We start from the raw sequence: 14,451 nt of genomic DNA on the forward strand, positions 1-14,451 counted from the left end.
TAATGAATTTTTAGCTATTGCAGCATTAATACTTGACTTCTGTACTTTGATTATTCTCATAGGATTCTGTAATCTTCATTATAATATTAGTTTTCTCTTAACTGTCTGCCTTCTCTGCAAGTCTATAATCTCTGTAATGTGAGGACCTGGCTCTCATATATCAAATTTATAGTCACTAGAGAATGTACCAAATATATCTATTGAATAGATGTGAATTAATATTCAATAAAACTTACAAAAGTTCATCATTATAATGTCACATATGTTTTATAAATGGAAAAAAGCCCAAGAATTTTATTTTAAATCTAGGACTGAACTTGAATCATTGGTGTTTGTTGTTTCTGAAAGCCTGTTTTACAGAAAAATACCTCTGTGCAATAATTAGCAAAATAGTTTTCTCTCCTTTTCTTATAACTAAAATAATTTTGAGAATTAGAAGTCAATACATTAAGCTAAATTTGGTTACTTTACTATAAGACATTGAAATGCATTTAATAGGTGTGTGGGTATATGTGTATGTTTGTGTGCATACATGTGTGAGAGGAGTGTTAATTTCTAAGTGGGAAGGAGTTCATATCATTTATTGGACTTATTTAACTGGAGATGGCATTTCAGAAAACTTCTTGCAGGAACTCTATTCAACTTTGGGAATGGCTGTATGAGAACCTGAGCATATATACTCTTTTAATTGAATATTACATTTTAACTTGTCTTTTTAAAAACTTGATATTATGATCACATATGCAAAATAGATATAGGAAGGAGCTAAAAATTGATTGGCAGTCTATCATAAATCGTGTCTCCAAGCTCTCTAGCGCTCGCAACAATCCAATTAGGAAGGTTCTAATATCTCTACAGGATGAGGAAATTGAATCTCAAAGAGAAATTATCAATGAAGCTAGTACTTATGAGGAGATAAGAGTCTGAACCAGGCTCATCTAATTCTAAGGTTCAAGTTTATTACATTCATTTCTTCAAGTTTAAAACCTGGACCTTTCTGTGGCACCAGCAGCATACTTGAATTGTGTGCCTAGAGTGGTCTTGCTTCTATGGATCCTTGTTAGAGAGGCTCTGCCCTTGCTGCTCCTTAGAGAGAGGTCTCTTCCCTTTCTCTCTTCAGTCCTAGCTGCCTCTGATACTGACTGTATCTTAATTTCTTAAAGATACATCTACTTTCTGGTGATGATTCATCCTGAAACTATGTAGTCCTTGCAGATTTCTCCTTTTGCAATAAAACTATCCCTGCCTAAGACAAAACTGGAATGAGAGAGAATATTTACTTTGAGTTTTTAAGGTATATCAGGTACTGTGCTAGAATATTTAGTGTGGGTGTGCGTGTGTAGGGGGTGTGTGTGTGTGTGTGTGTGTGTGTGTGTGAATGGGGGCATGATCTTCAAAACAAACTTGTGAAAATACATGATGAAAGTTTTGGCCAGCAAATGAAATTTAGTCTGAAAGGAATACCTTGGACAATGAATGTGGAGATCTCTGTCCATATGAGTTGGACTGACATGTAATCACAAAATTAGTCATGGATATTAGATCTGATCAGAAAACAGAAATAAGAGCAAAAAATTATATAACACTAAAACTAGCACCAAGGTTGAAGTTATTTCATATATACATACAAGATATTTAGAGCTATTCTAAAATGTGCTATGCTTTTTTTCCTAGAGATTTTCAATTCTGTACATTACAGTTGTATATTCTTCACTTATTTATATTTTATCATGTATACCACAGGTATATCAAAGGTATGATGCTTTAAGCACATTTTAGAACAGCTGTAAATATCATGTATGTATAAATAAATCAATAAATACATAATCAATTATAAAAATAAATAAACACAATGTATTACCTAAGATTCTATGATCTTTTCCACATTCTTGAGACCCAGAGGAATAGCCAGGAATGCCTCAATCTCAATGGATATGAGTTGAGTCAATGGTCAGTAAATGAATCATAATGTACTACAGGTTTATAGAAGACATCTTTCCTGCTCATACAGCATGGGTAAGAAACTTATACTGAGCCGGTACTATATGCAAGGCATTCTGTATATAGCTCTTTTTATTCTTCCCATATAGCCAAAGAAGACCCATTTTTTCAATGAAGAGAGGTAACTTTCTTTTCCATTGATGCTCATGTGAGAATGCCTGAATACATAAAGATAGTGTTAACTTTCCTTGAGACTTTTTTCTTACTGAGAAGAGCCATTAAAACTTTAGCCCTTTTCATATGTCTTAAATATAAAACTGTCATATTGAGAAAATAAATACACAGGATGCACATTAAGTTTGAAAATTCGCTCTAGATGCTGAATTTTTGTGATTTATGGGGAAAAAAACTTAACACAGAACATTTAGGACATACTAAAAAACTCAATATAGGATGCAGGAGAAATAGTGAGAGGCTTACAAGCCTCCTTTAACTATTATCATCACTTTCCACCCTAGTTAAAGAAGTTCCCAAGCATAGAATGCTACCAGACGGTCCCACACCATCTTTTCCTACACACTGGGGGTACCCTACTACTGGCTGCTCTACATGCTCCAAAACACATCTTTATGGAGCACTGAATCCAGTCATATATAGGACTTGCTGATCTCTGAGAGATAAAAAATGATGGAAGAAAGTATTATCTTCAACAATCCCTTATATTCAATGATATGGTATTTATATATAACCGTGCACAACTTCTCATATACATTAAATCACCTCTAGATTACTTATAATATTTAACATAATGTAAATGCTACGTAAATAGTTTTATATTATTTAGAAAATGATGCATAAAAAATTTGCATATGTTCAGTACAGATGTGACTATTTTTAGGCTTAACCACATAGTACACATCAGCAACAATGCAATTTAAAAAATATTTTTGATCCACAGTTGGTTGAATTCATGGATGTGAAATCTATGGATATGAAGAGCTAATTGTATAGTGTTTTTTACATCCCCTCTTACAGACCAATGCAGGTAAAATCAACTAACTAATTCAATAAGATCAACTAACCAATTTACCAACAATCACAGACAGAAACTTCTGTTTATAATCAGTTAATTCAACTCATGGAACCCTTCTTCAAGGGCCATCTTTTAACTGTGGGACTAAACACTTCACTGATCCTACCTATTCTCAGGTAGCTGGTATCTGTGGAGATTTTTCCATCTTATTCATTCTATCCAATGACAATTTCATATGCAGGATTTTATGCAGAGAGACCTTTGTTGTAGTCAAGATTTGAAATTACTTGAGGCTCTATCCTCAACCTCTTTGAGCAATCATTTTTTTCTTTTGCAGCTGTGAAATGAAGAGATTGAGTGAGACCATCTGTCATTTCTATGATTTTATGCTCAACTATCCTCTTGGGAAGCCAAGATTTCAGCTGAGAAAGAAAAATGTCCTTGAGATCCAAGGACAAGATGACCTCAGATATGGGACGATTTTGCAACTTCCTCAGAGACAAGTTTCCAAGCATTTATACATCTTCTTCCTCTCTGGAAACATCATTTATACCCTGACTTTCAACAATTGAATTTGAGTTCCATCCTGGCCTTATTTCCCTGGAGAAGCAGGTGGGGATCTCTGTACTGACTTGGTCATAAAATTTTGCCAATTAATTTGGAACAAAGCTATTAAGGTCAAGATTCTTCAGATGATTAGAAATTTCCATAATGCAATCCAATTTTTGAAGCCTTTGAGGATATTTAATCCTGATTATTGTGATTAACATGTAAATATAAGCATGCCAAATAAACATTATGAGAAATACCATTAGGTATTTTGGTCAATCATTTGAAAGTTAACAAATTTAAATTGCTTTAAAGCAAGCAGTTAATTTTGATAATGTTGTCAGAGGACATAGATTGAACAAGAGCCTTTTAAACAAATACTTATTAAATTAAACAAATACTTATTAATTAAACAAATACTTATTCTCTATTCTTTTTTAATCCATTAACGGGGTAATATGTGAATTTTGTATTTACGTGTGTACAAGGTAGGTAACATTTCTCATCAATCAAAATTCAAAAAGGATGAAAAGGAACAGTGACAGGCTCTCTACCTTATGACCTGCAAGAAACCTTATATCCCAGGGTTCTATTAATAGCTTCCATTTTTTAATGAGTGCTACAACATGAAAGAAGATGGAAAATTTTACACATTACAATATGTAGTTCTCCAAATCCTCTTTATATTTTCAGTTGTCTGCCTTCCTCTACACATGTGGCTCTTTGTCTTCAAGCTTCCCTACCTTTTTTCTTGACATACATGAAGAATGCACTCCAATACAGTTCCTGCTTTGTCTCCTGAGCCTGTCTGGAGCTCCCTACACAGTCTAATTTAGTAGTTCCTTCTCTGTGCTCCCATTCTGAATGAACCTAATTTGTCAAATCATATTGTCATTGTCTTTTTACTTATGTCTGATCCCCACTAGGTTGATAAATTTGAGGGCATGAATTAGGCTTTTCAAAGTTGAATATTTATCTAACTCAGGACCTGATAAATAAAAGATTTAACAAATGTTTGATGATTGAAATAATAGAAATAAATGTTAAAATATCAGTGGAGAAAATGGATTCCACTGGATTGAATAAATAGACATAAAATGTTAAAATATCAGTGGAAAAATGGATCACACACACCAATTTATTGGCCTTTAATCCTAAAACTTGCTAGGAAAACACATACACACACATGAATTACATAGACAGTGGTTAATGATGCAATGTATTGGGTCAGTTCTTAACTTTTCTGTACTGCCATTTATCGGATGAAGGTTCTTGGATAGTTTACTTAGCCAGTCTGTGCCTCTGGAGTAATAATAGTCTCTAATTCATAAGTTTGTATGTAAGTCATTTAAAATAGGTTTTAAATATATGTTCAATAAATATTATTTATTAAATAATAATAGAGATTTGGAATCCTGAGAAATTTGACATTTACACATAAATAAATAAATGAGAATTCAAAACTGTCCCTTCAATACTTTAGTGAAAAAGATAAATTTACTCATCTGCTCAAGGCAAAAATCAGCAGATTATCCTTGACTCATCTGCCTCCTCTTGCCATCCAATAAGTTAATTACTTGGATTTGATTATTTTATCTCTACTGGTGATTGAACTCAGGGGCACTCAGCCACTGAGTCACAGACAGGGTCTCACTGAGTTGCTTAGTGCCTCACTTTTGCTGAGGCTGGCTTTAAACTCGTGATCATCCTGCCTCAGCCTCACAAGCCATCATTTACAGGCATTCGACACTACACCCAGCAATCATTCTGTCTTCTAAATGCCTCTCGGATCCTATTTAGTTTCCTCCAGCCTCCTCTTATCTGTCATAATCAAGCCATTTAATCTTTCCTGGATGAGTTCAGGGCCCTGATCTAATCTCTCTGTTTCCAGCCTTGTTCCTTTCCTACTCCATTTCCAGACTGCATGCCCAGTGGGCTTCCAAAAAGTCTATTTAGTAGTATGTCACTTCCCAAATGAAAACTTTTCCATTGTTCTACCTAAGATCTTAATTACTTAAATTTTCTTGTAAGATCTAGCAATGTGTGACATGTTCCAATCTTCCATTTTTGTCATTCTCAACTATGTACCTTATACTTCACTCATATTTTCATTATTTACTTTGGGAAAATATTTATCTTGATCTTGATCTTTTGCTAAAACAATTTTCCTTAACTCCTCCATGACTTATGTTTCTAAAAAAAATCACTTTAGGTACTAAATAATATTTATGAACCTAAAGAAATTTTGAGAGCAAAATTTGGAGAGCTGCCATCTAAGCTGTGAGTTGGTAAGGAAAGGTAGGAGTGAACCTATAGATAATAAGTATCATATGCCACAGGGCTTCCAATCAGATGCAAAATAGAATTTCCAAAAAGAGAACACATACTGTAAGAGAAAATGAGAGGAATAATTCAAGGAAACATTCCTTTGTTCCGTCTTTCAATCCTTCTTTCTTTCCTTTAATTTTTTGGTACCTGGAATTGAACTCAGGGGCATTTGACCACTGAGTCACATCCCCAGCCCTATTTTGAATTTTATTTAGAGTCAGAGTCTCACTGAGTTGCTCACCATTGCTGAGGCTGGCTTTGAACACATGATCCTCCCATACTGTCACATTTTTAACTTTTAAGAGTTCTTTGGTTCTCTGAATATCCTGTCTTTTTATTGTTAATAATATTGCCTTTTACATTTTTCATGTATTTAGTAGCTTTTTTTAATCTCTCAAAGGATATTAATGGTAACTACTTTTGAGGTTTTCTTGTGTTCTCAAAACACAAGAACATGTTTCCACGTTCAAGGTATACAGATGTCCAGCCCAATAGAAGAAAATAATCTCACACAGGCATACATGGTTGCAAAATTTAAAAATGGTTAGAACAAAGAAAAAAATGCTAACTACTTTCAAGGGAAGGAAGAAGCAGATACAAATCATTGAGCATTAGAATGACATTGAACTTATAAATATCAGTGTTGGAAGATGGAAGGAAATGGAGTAATATCCTCAGTATCCTGAGGGTTATGCTTTACAACATGAATTTTGTACTACCAGACTCACAATTCACAGTAACATAGACCAAAAGGCCCTTACAGATTTACAAGATCTTAAAAACTTGGGCCTACACATCCTTTCTTAGGAAGTAAGTGAAGAATGTTCTCTACCAAAGAAAGGAGATAGCCAGGAAAGATAAAATCATTGGACCCAAGAATTAGGGAAACTTTATTAAAGAAAGGCAAAAGAAGTCCCCATGGTGGAGATGAAGGAAGAGCCTGAGATGACTGCTGAGCCATGAAGCTGAAGTGGAATGGGGTGGAAGTTCAGACAGAAATTTATTTAAGGTGGTAGAATTGAGAAAGCACCTCCTAGTAAGTCAGATACTATGGGGGATGTTAAGAGCACAGACTCTGAAGTCATATCACATGGATTTGAAGAGGCTCTCTTTTATATGTCAGTGAATTTGTTCTCCTTATTCCTCACATGAAATATGGTGATAAATCTATACCTACTAGTTAAAGTTATTTTGAACTTTAAATGAATCTATAACTTCTTTGAATAGTTCCTGACGAAGAGCAAGTGCAAATTTATGTTACCTTAAAAATAGATGGATTGATAGGTCAACAGATCAAGAGGTAGATGACAGGTCAATAGAAGAGAGAACATTAATTAGGGTAGATTTTGGGGAAAAATTAATGAAAATCACATAGAACTCTGATTAAAACTAAAAAAGGCACATGAACTCCAAGGAAAACAAATTGAGTACCAAAAGAAAAGTAATCAAATTATAATGCTTAGTTGTTACTGGTACTTGCATAATACTAGCAATATAAATACTGGATGTTGATATAACTGTGTTGGGAGAGAAGAGTATAGGAAGTATGAATAAACTGGTTGTATAGATTATGTGCCCAAAAGAGCTATATCTTACTGTTCCATTATAGGGTGTAATAAATATCCATAAAACTGGAAAAAATATAGAAAAGTCATAATATAACATATTATTTAGCAATATGAAAGTAAAAACAAAAACAACCCATTAATTTTAGAGTAAATAGTTTCCTGACAAGCCTAGCATAATTACTTGACTCTTTAAAATGCAAGTATTTATATTTCATAAAAAAGTCAAAAGGACAATAGAGAAAAGGAACAAAATGAACCAAGAAGGAGAAGATAAGATTCATCTAGAGGAACCAAATAATGGAAGACACAAAGACTTAAAAACAAGCTCCACAATATCCCCAGAAAGACTTGCAGGTTTAATGAACCAATTTATTACAAGAAAGCAGTCTTTAAAAATGGAGTCAAAAATATTACTGGCTAAAATACTTAATAAAATATTCAGTGATGCAACTAAGTCACTGATGGCCAGATTAGTTAACTGGAAGGCAAAATAGAAGTAACTCCCCTAAATACATATTACAAAGTCAAAATGAAGGATAGTTTTAGGAGACTCAATATCAGTCTCATAACAGTTTGAAATGAAAAGAGAAAAGGAAGAGAAGAAACTAATCCAAGAAGTAATAAAATAAATATTTCTTGGGCCAAAAGTCAATGTCAATCTTCAAGTGGAAGTGATCATGAAATATTGAGGAACAATAATGAAAAAATCTGAGAAAATCCTTACTGTTTCTGATCTCCATTAGCAAAGAGAAACTCTTAACCTATTCAGTAAGAAAAAACCCTATTAAAGGAACTAGAATGAAACTGCTGACAGAAATCTCACATGGTGACAATCCAACAGTACTTTTAACATGGGTAGGTAAAGTAGGGCTGGTGGTGAAACTTAGGGGCAGAGCACTTGCCCCACATATGTGAGCCTCTGGGTTCAATCCCCAGTACCACTAATTTAAAACAACAACTCTTAGGGAAAGAGACTTTTACTCATCCATAACACTATTCAATGTTTGCAATTCCAACCATTTCAAACATGTACTCAGGTACCCCCAGTGAGAAAGAAAAAAAACATTACTCTGGAATGTATTCTAATCAAACAAAAAATGAACCCAACTGAGAAAGTAAATGTTTAATACAAGAAAAAAAGTGTTGGTGATGGGGCTGAGAGTATGGCTCAGTGATTAAGTGCTTGCCTAACATGCAGGAGGCCCCTGGGTTCAATCCCCAGTAATCACAAAGAAGAGAGGGGAAATATTTGAAACAACAATTGAGAATGGATTGTGACGCATAAAAAATGATAAGGTGTGAAAATAGTAAAACAAATTCCACATGATTGGACAAGTTATTGTTGGTTTGTGGGGTAAGAGAACTAGAGAGTAAAACTGCAAAAAAAAATTCTCACTTGGTTTGTGGGAGTTGCCTAATTATTGACTAATGCCCAACATTGATTGAAAGAGATATTTTTTCTTGACAGTTTAAGATCCACTGTGAGAATAGAAAAATAGAATTCCTAATTATAAAAATTTCTAGAAAAAGGAAAGCCACACAGGAAATAAATAAATAAAAAAAAGAGGAGAGACTGAAACAAAAAAAGTGAACTTTTTTTTTAGCTCTACAAAGAAAATTAATGTTCAATTGCAAAAAAAAAAAAAAGGCTATTTTAGTTTCAAAGGCCATTCTTCAATCTATAATCCCTATTTGTCTTTATGGAATTCTAACCCCCTCCCCCCTCCCCCCTCTAGCCCCATCGTGGATCCCCCTCCCAACTCTTCATTTGCACTTAGTTTACCTTATCTTTGTATCTTTATACAATTTCCAAGATTGGACCAAGTTATCTGTCAGGATGAGCTCCACACAGAGAACCCTGGCAAGAGGACACTGACTCTCATCTTTCTCCATTCCCTCCTTATATCTTCATGTTGTCTTCTGTTCTCTCTTTTTTCATCAGGGTTTCAACTCCTTCATCCTATGTGTTCTCAGCTGACCACGTTTCTTCCTTTTTGTTCTTCAGGGTATTTCTGTCTAATCCTTCATTCTGGAAGGGATGGACCATTCATGTGTAATTCTTTATTATATAAGAGTTGATATGCACAACAATATATGCAAAATAAAAAAACAACAACAAAGCAACACAAGAAGAAATCCTAGGACCCCAATTGCTAATTCAAAAACTAGAATATCACACTGCTTCATCAACTTTCAATGCTTTTCCTCTGATACTACATGGAGACAGCAACTACCCTGAATTTTATTATTTACTACCTTTAAAAATCTTATGTCAAAATGATTTGAATACCATTGGATACAAGTAAGACGTTTTTACTATATTTCATTCCTAAGATCCAATTAATAGCACAAAGATGAAACAATTAAAATATATGGGGATAAAACACTTAAGGGAACCAAAGGAGTAGCTAAAAATACAAATTATGAAGTCAAATAATGTAAAACTGGGCTTTAGAGAGCACAGGAGATCTGAGAGTTAACACCTACCGGCTCAGGCTTGAAGCAGGAGTGTCATCACCTGGAAAGGTTCAGTCACGATCTTTTGGTTGGATGGAGATTGTGAGGGCATCAGCAGGCTCTGTAATGGGGAGAGCCATCCTGTGGTGGCAGGAGGACTGATTCTGGAGGAATAACCGGACTGATATCTGACTATGTTTATGATCTTCTGTTCTAGCCCAAGGAGGGTGCAGAGCTAGGGGTGAGGTATATATACAGAGAAAGGTTATAAGTGCTCTGTTATAACCCAACTACCAGAAATAGAAATATCTCACACTGAAGGAGATGAACTCTAAAGGAAAAGGAAGTAACAGGCTTGGTGAAAATGAGCTTGAGGGGGAAAAAAAGAAAAGTAGAAGCTACTAGAATGAAGGCTCTTGATTTTCTCAGTAACATGTCTTCTACTTTCTGCTGCAGCTAATTATCATTAAGAGCTGCCTGTTCAAGGAGAGACTCCACAAAAGGATTCTAAATGTTTTTGTGATAAAGAAATAATGTGTTTAAAGTGGTGGATATACTATTACCATAATTTGTTCATTACATGATATATACATGCATGAAACCTCACTTTTCACCCCCAAAGTATGTGTAATTATTATGTCAATATCGTTTGTTAAAAGTCGATATAGGGTCTAGGGTAGAGATGCTGCACAGGAAGAAGTCAAAGGAGCAAAAGGCATACAAAGATCATATATTCCATGAAAAGCTACTCTATAGATGAAGAAAAAAGTTCTCCAGTTTTTTAAAAATTAATATGTAATAAAGTTTAAAAAAGGTAAAATTCTATATAGTCAAAGTAAAGCTGATATCTCAATGGATAGAGACAAAAATGAATTATTCTGCTTGACTTTGCTAGTAATTAAGGAATTGCAAATTAAAACAGAAAGATATGCTTCAGAATCAGATTGAGCAATAATTAAATGTCTGATAGCATTAAGAGTTCTTACTGAGAGAGAAGTAAACTGCATGAATCTCCTAATGAGAGGGGAAATTGGTACAATTACTTCAAGGAAGAGCCCCTTGTCAAGTTTATAATACACACTTTAACATCCAGCAATTCTATTCCTAGTTAGAGACCCTGAAGAAACTCCCACTGAGGTATGCCAAGATATATATTGATTGTGTGTCCACTTGTGCATATGAATGTTAATGGTGATATTGCAAGAGGGATAAAATAGATTTCTAAATGTTCATGATTAGAAGTTGGGGAGCCATTGTTAGTGAGATTACCAGTGCATAGATGGTATTAGAGATAAGAGATGAGGTAGAATTACCAAGAATATAAAGATAGGTAGGTAAGCCAGATATTTAGAGTTTGGAACATAAAGTGGGACAAAGAAAGCAATACAGGAGATGCCATACACTGAATTGTGTCCCCTAGAATTTATGGGTTGAAACTCTAACTCTTAATCTGACTGTATTTGGAGATAGGGCTTTTAAGAGGTAATTAAAGTTGTAAGGGAATCAAATCTGATGGAATTGCTGGCCCTATTTAAGAAGAGGAGGAGGGCTGGGGATGTGGCTCAAGCGGTAGCGCGCTCGCCTGGCATGCACGCGGCCGGGGTTCGATCCTCAGCACCACAAACCAACAAAGATGTTGTGTCCGCCGAGAACTAAAAAATAAATATTAAAAATTCTCTCTCTCTCTCCCTCTCTCTCTCTCTCTCTCTCTCCCCCCTCTCTCACTCTCTCTTTAAAAAAAAAAAAAGAAAGAAGAGGAGGAGAAAATGGTTGGGGGAGATTTCCCCCTGCCGTGGTATACACCAAAGAAAGACCATATGGGGACACAGTGAGAAAGTGGATGAGCACAAGCCAAGAAAAGAGTTCTTACCATAAACTGAATAATTCAGAACCTCAATCATGGACTTTCCAATCTCAATCTGTGATAAAATAAGCTTTGTTGTTTAACGCACCAAGTTTATAATATTTTCTTATGGTATCTTGAGGTAAGACAGGAGGAAATCACAAAGCCCTACAGTCTTAAGAGGAATTGATTGACACATTTCAAGGAGATAGGGCAATCACAAAACTTAAGACAATAGCTTTTTGGAGTACAGAGAAATAGTTTTGAGATTTAACAGGGGAAGCAGGCATTAATTATTATTCTTTCTTTAGCATTCTTTATTTTACAACATAAAAATAGGAAGTAGGTTCATAACTCTACTTCATATTATTTTGCATATATTTTTGTATGTTTGACAGAGTTCAGGAGAAGAAAATTAGAAAAACAAAATACTAAGGATGTTAGGATTTTCTAGAACAAACAAGGTATGTAATGTATGATTATAAAAGAGTACTTATTAAGGTGCTTTACACAATCAGTAGCTGGGTAGTCCCACAGTGGCATATGCATACCAGAGATCAGGAGGAATCACTAGTTGCTCAGACTAAGAAGCTGGAGCCTCAGAACAGGAAAAACCATGATATAACCTTAGCCCTAGGTTGAAAGCCTGGGAATGCCCTGAAGAAGAGCTGGTGAGAATTTACATTGGAAGACAAAGAAGCTGGAGTCTGATGACCAGCATGGTGGAGGTAGCAATATATGCACCCACTCAAGAAGATTGGAGCTTGAATTCATGTGGCTTCCTTCTTCTGCCTTTTGCTTCATGTGGGCCCGCAGACCACTCCACTGTATCTTCCACCTTCAGGGTGGGTCTTCCCCTCAGTTTGCTCTCCCACATGCCAATTGCCTCACTGACACACCCAGATATCTCTCAATCTTAGACCTTTCATTCCAGTCAAGTTCACAATCCAGATTAACCATCACAAACGGTAAAAGCTAAGACTGATTTAATACAAACAAATTCCTGGAAATATAGCCAAAGACATATTAGAGAAGGTAGAATAAATAGAATACAAATTGTCAGGAATCACTTCAAAAACAAAAAAAAAACACAGTATATAAGAGTGGGTTAATTTTTTTTTTTACTTGAAATTCAGTGACTCTTAAATTGAATTAAAAATTTAAAAATTAAAACAAAAGTCGGGGAAAAATGTTTATAAGAATTGCATCTTAAAAAAAAAAATAGACCCTGGGCTAGGGTTGTGTGCTGAGGCACTGAATTCTATTCTCAGTACCACATGTAAATAAATTAATAAAATAAAGGTCCACCAAAAAAAATTTTAAAAAGTATACCTAGAAAGGATGAAAAATATACCAAATAACAGTCTAACAGGAATAAAATAGAAGGGTCAATATTAATAAGATAAATGGCCTGAAGACTAAAAGCATAAAACATAAAAACATGGGATAGTATGTATTAATAAAATGATTCACCAAGAAGGTGATAGCAATCAAACTTTGTGTCCCAAAAAAAGAATATTAATTAATATATGTTAAATATATTAATATCTTTTATAAAATCTGTACAAAGATATTCTTATCAATTCAAAGAATTACGAATTCACAACCAGAGTGGAGAGAAACTCTCAGAAATTGATGGCTCAAGTAGAAAAAAAGACTACTGAGAATTTGAGAAATATCATTAGCTAATTTGAGTTTTTGTAGGTTTCTAACAAACTTTATTCCCAAAAGAAAACAAACAACATTCAGTGGTACAGAATAGAGGACACAGAGACAAATCCACATAAAAATAGTTATCTCATGCTAGATTAGATAATGTTTTGGCAAAGATGCCAAAATCATTCATTGAAGAAAAGATAGCCTATTCAACAAATGGTGCTGGTAAAACTAAATCCATATGTAGCAAAGTGAAATTAAACCTCTATCTCTCACCCTGCACAAAAGTCAACTCAAAGTAGATCAAAGACTTAGGCACTAGAACAGAGACCCTGCGCCTAATAGAAGACAAAGTAAGCCCAAATCTTTACCATGTTGGCCTAGGCCCTGTCTTCCTTAACAAGACCCCTAAAGCGCAAGGAATTAAATCAAGAATCAATAATTGGGATGGATTCAAATTGAAAAAGCTTCTTCCCAGCAAAGGAAATAATCAATAATGTGAGAAGAGAGCTTACAGATTGGGAGAAAATCTTTGCCACATGAACCTCCAATAAAGCATTAAAGATATTTAAAGAACTCAAAAAATTAACACCAAAAAAACCACAAATAACCCAATCAATAAATGGGCTAGGGAACTGAACAGACACTTCACAGAAGAAGAAATACAATTGATCAACAAATATATAAAAAAGTGTTCAACATCTTTAGCAATTATAGAAACGCAAATCAAAACTACACTAAGATTTCATCTCACTCCAGTCACAATGGCAATCATCAAGATTACAGGCAATAATAAAAGATGTGAGGGAAAAAAGGTACACTCATATGTTGCTGGTGGGATTGCAAATTGGTACAACCACTGTGGAAAGCAGTATGGAGATTCCACAGAAAATTTGGAATGGAACACCATTTGATCCAGCTATCCCACTCCTGTATTCAATGGAATATTACTTAGTTTTAAAGAAGAATGAAATTATGCCACTTGCAGGTAAATGGATGGAGTTGGAGAATATCATGCTAAGTGAAATAAGCCAATCCCCCCAAAACAAAGGCTGAATGTTTTCTCTAATATGCGG

At 34.7% G+C, this 14,451-nt stretch overlaps 1 long non-coding RNA gene across 1 annotated transcript in view; it reads right to left on the reverse strand.

Moving 5' to 3' along the window:
- The window catches only part of LOC144370063 (uncharacterized), a 47,715-nt gene extending 35,982 nt beyond the window's left edge, over positions 1–11,733 (reverse strand). Inside the window, exons 1-2 of the long non-coding RNA XR_013429986.1 lie at positions 9,907–11,733; positions 9,203–9,448 (exon numbers count right to left, since the gene is read on the reverse strand). This is a non-coding gene — a long non-coding RNA (uncharacterized LOC144370063). The remainder of the gene's footprint in view (positions 1–9,202; positions 9,449–9,906) is intronic.
- Positions 11,734–14,451: the final 2,718 nt, after the last annotated feature.

The sequence above is a fragment of the Ictidomys tridecemlineatus genome, chromosome 2 (assembly GCF_052094955.1).
Source record: "Ictidomys tridecemlineatus isolate mIctTri1 chromosome 2, mIctTri1.hap1, whole genome shotgun sequence".
Classification (NCBI taxonomy): domain Eukaryota; kingdom Metazoa; phylum Chordata; class Mammalia; order Rodentia; family Sciuridae; genus Ictidomys; species Ictidomys tridecemlineatus.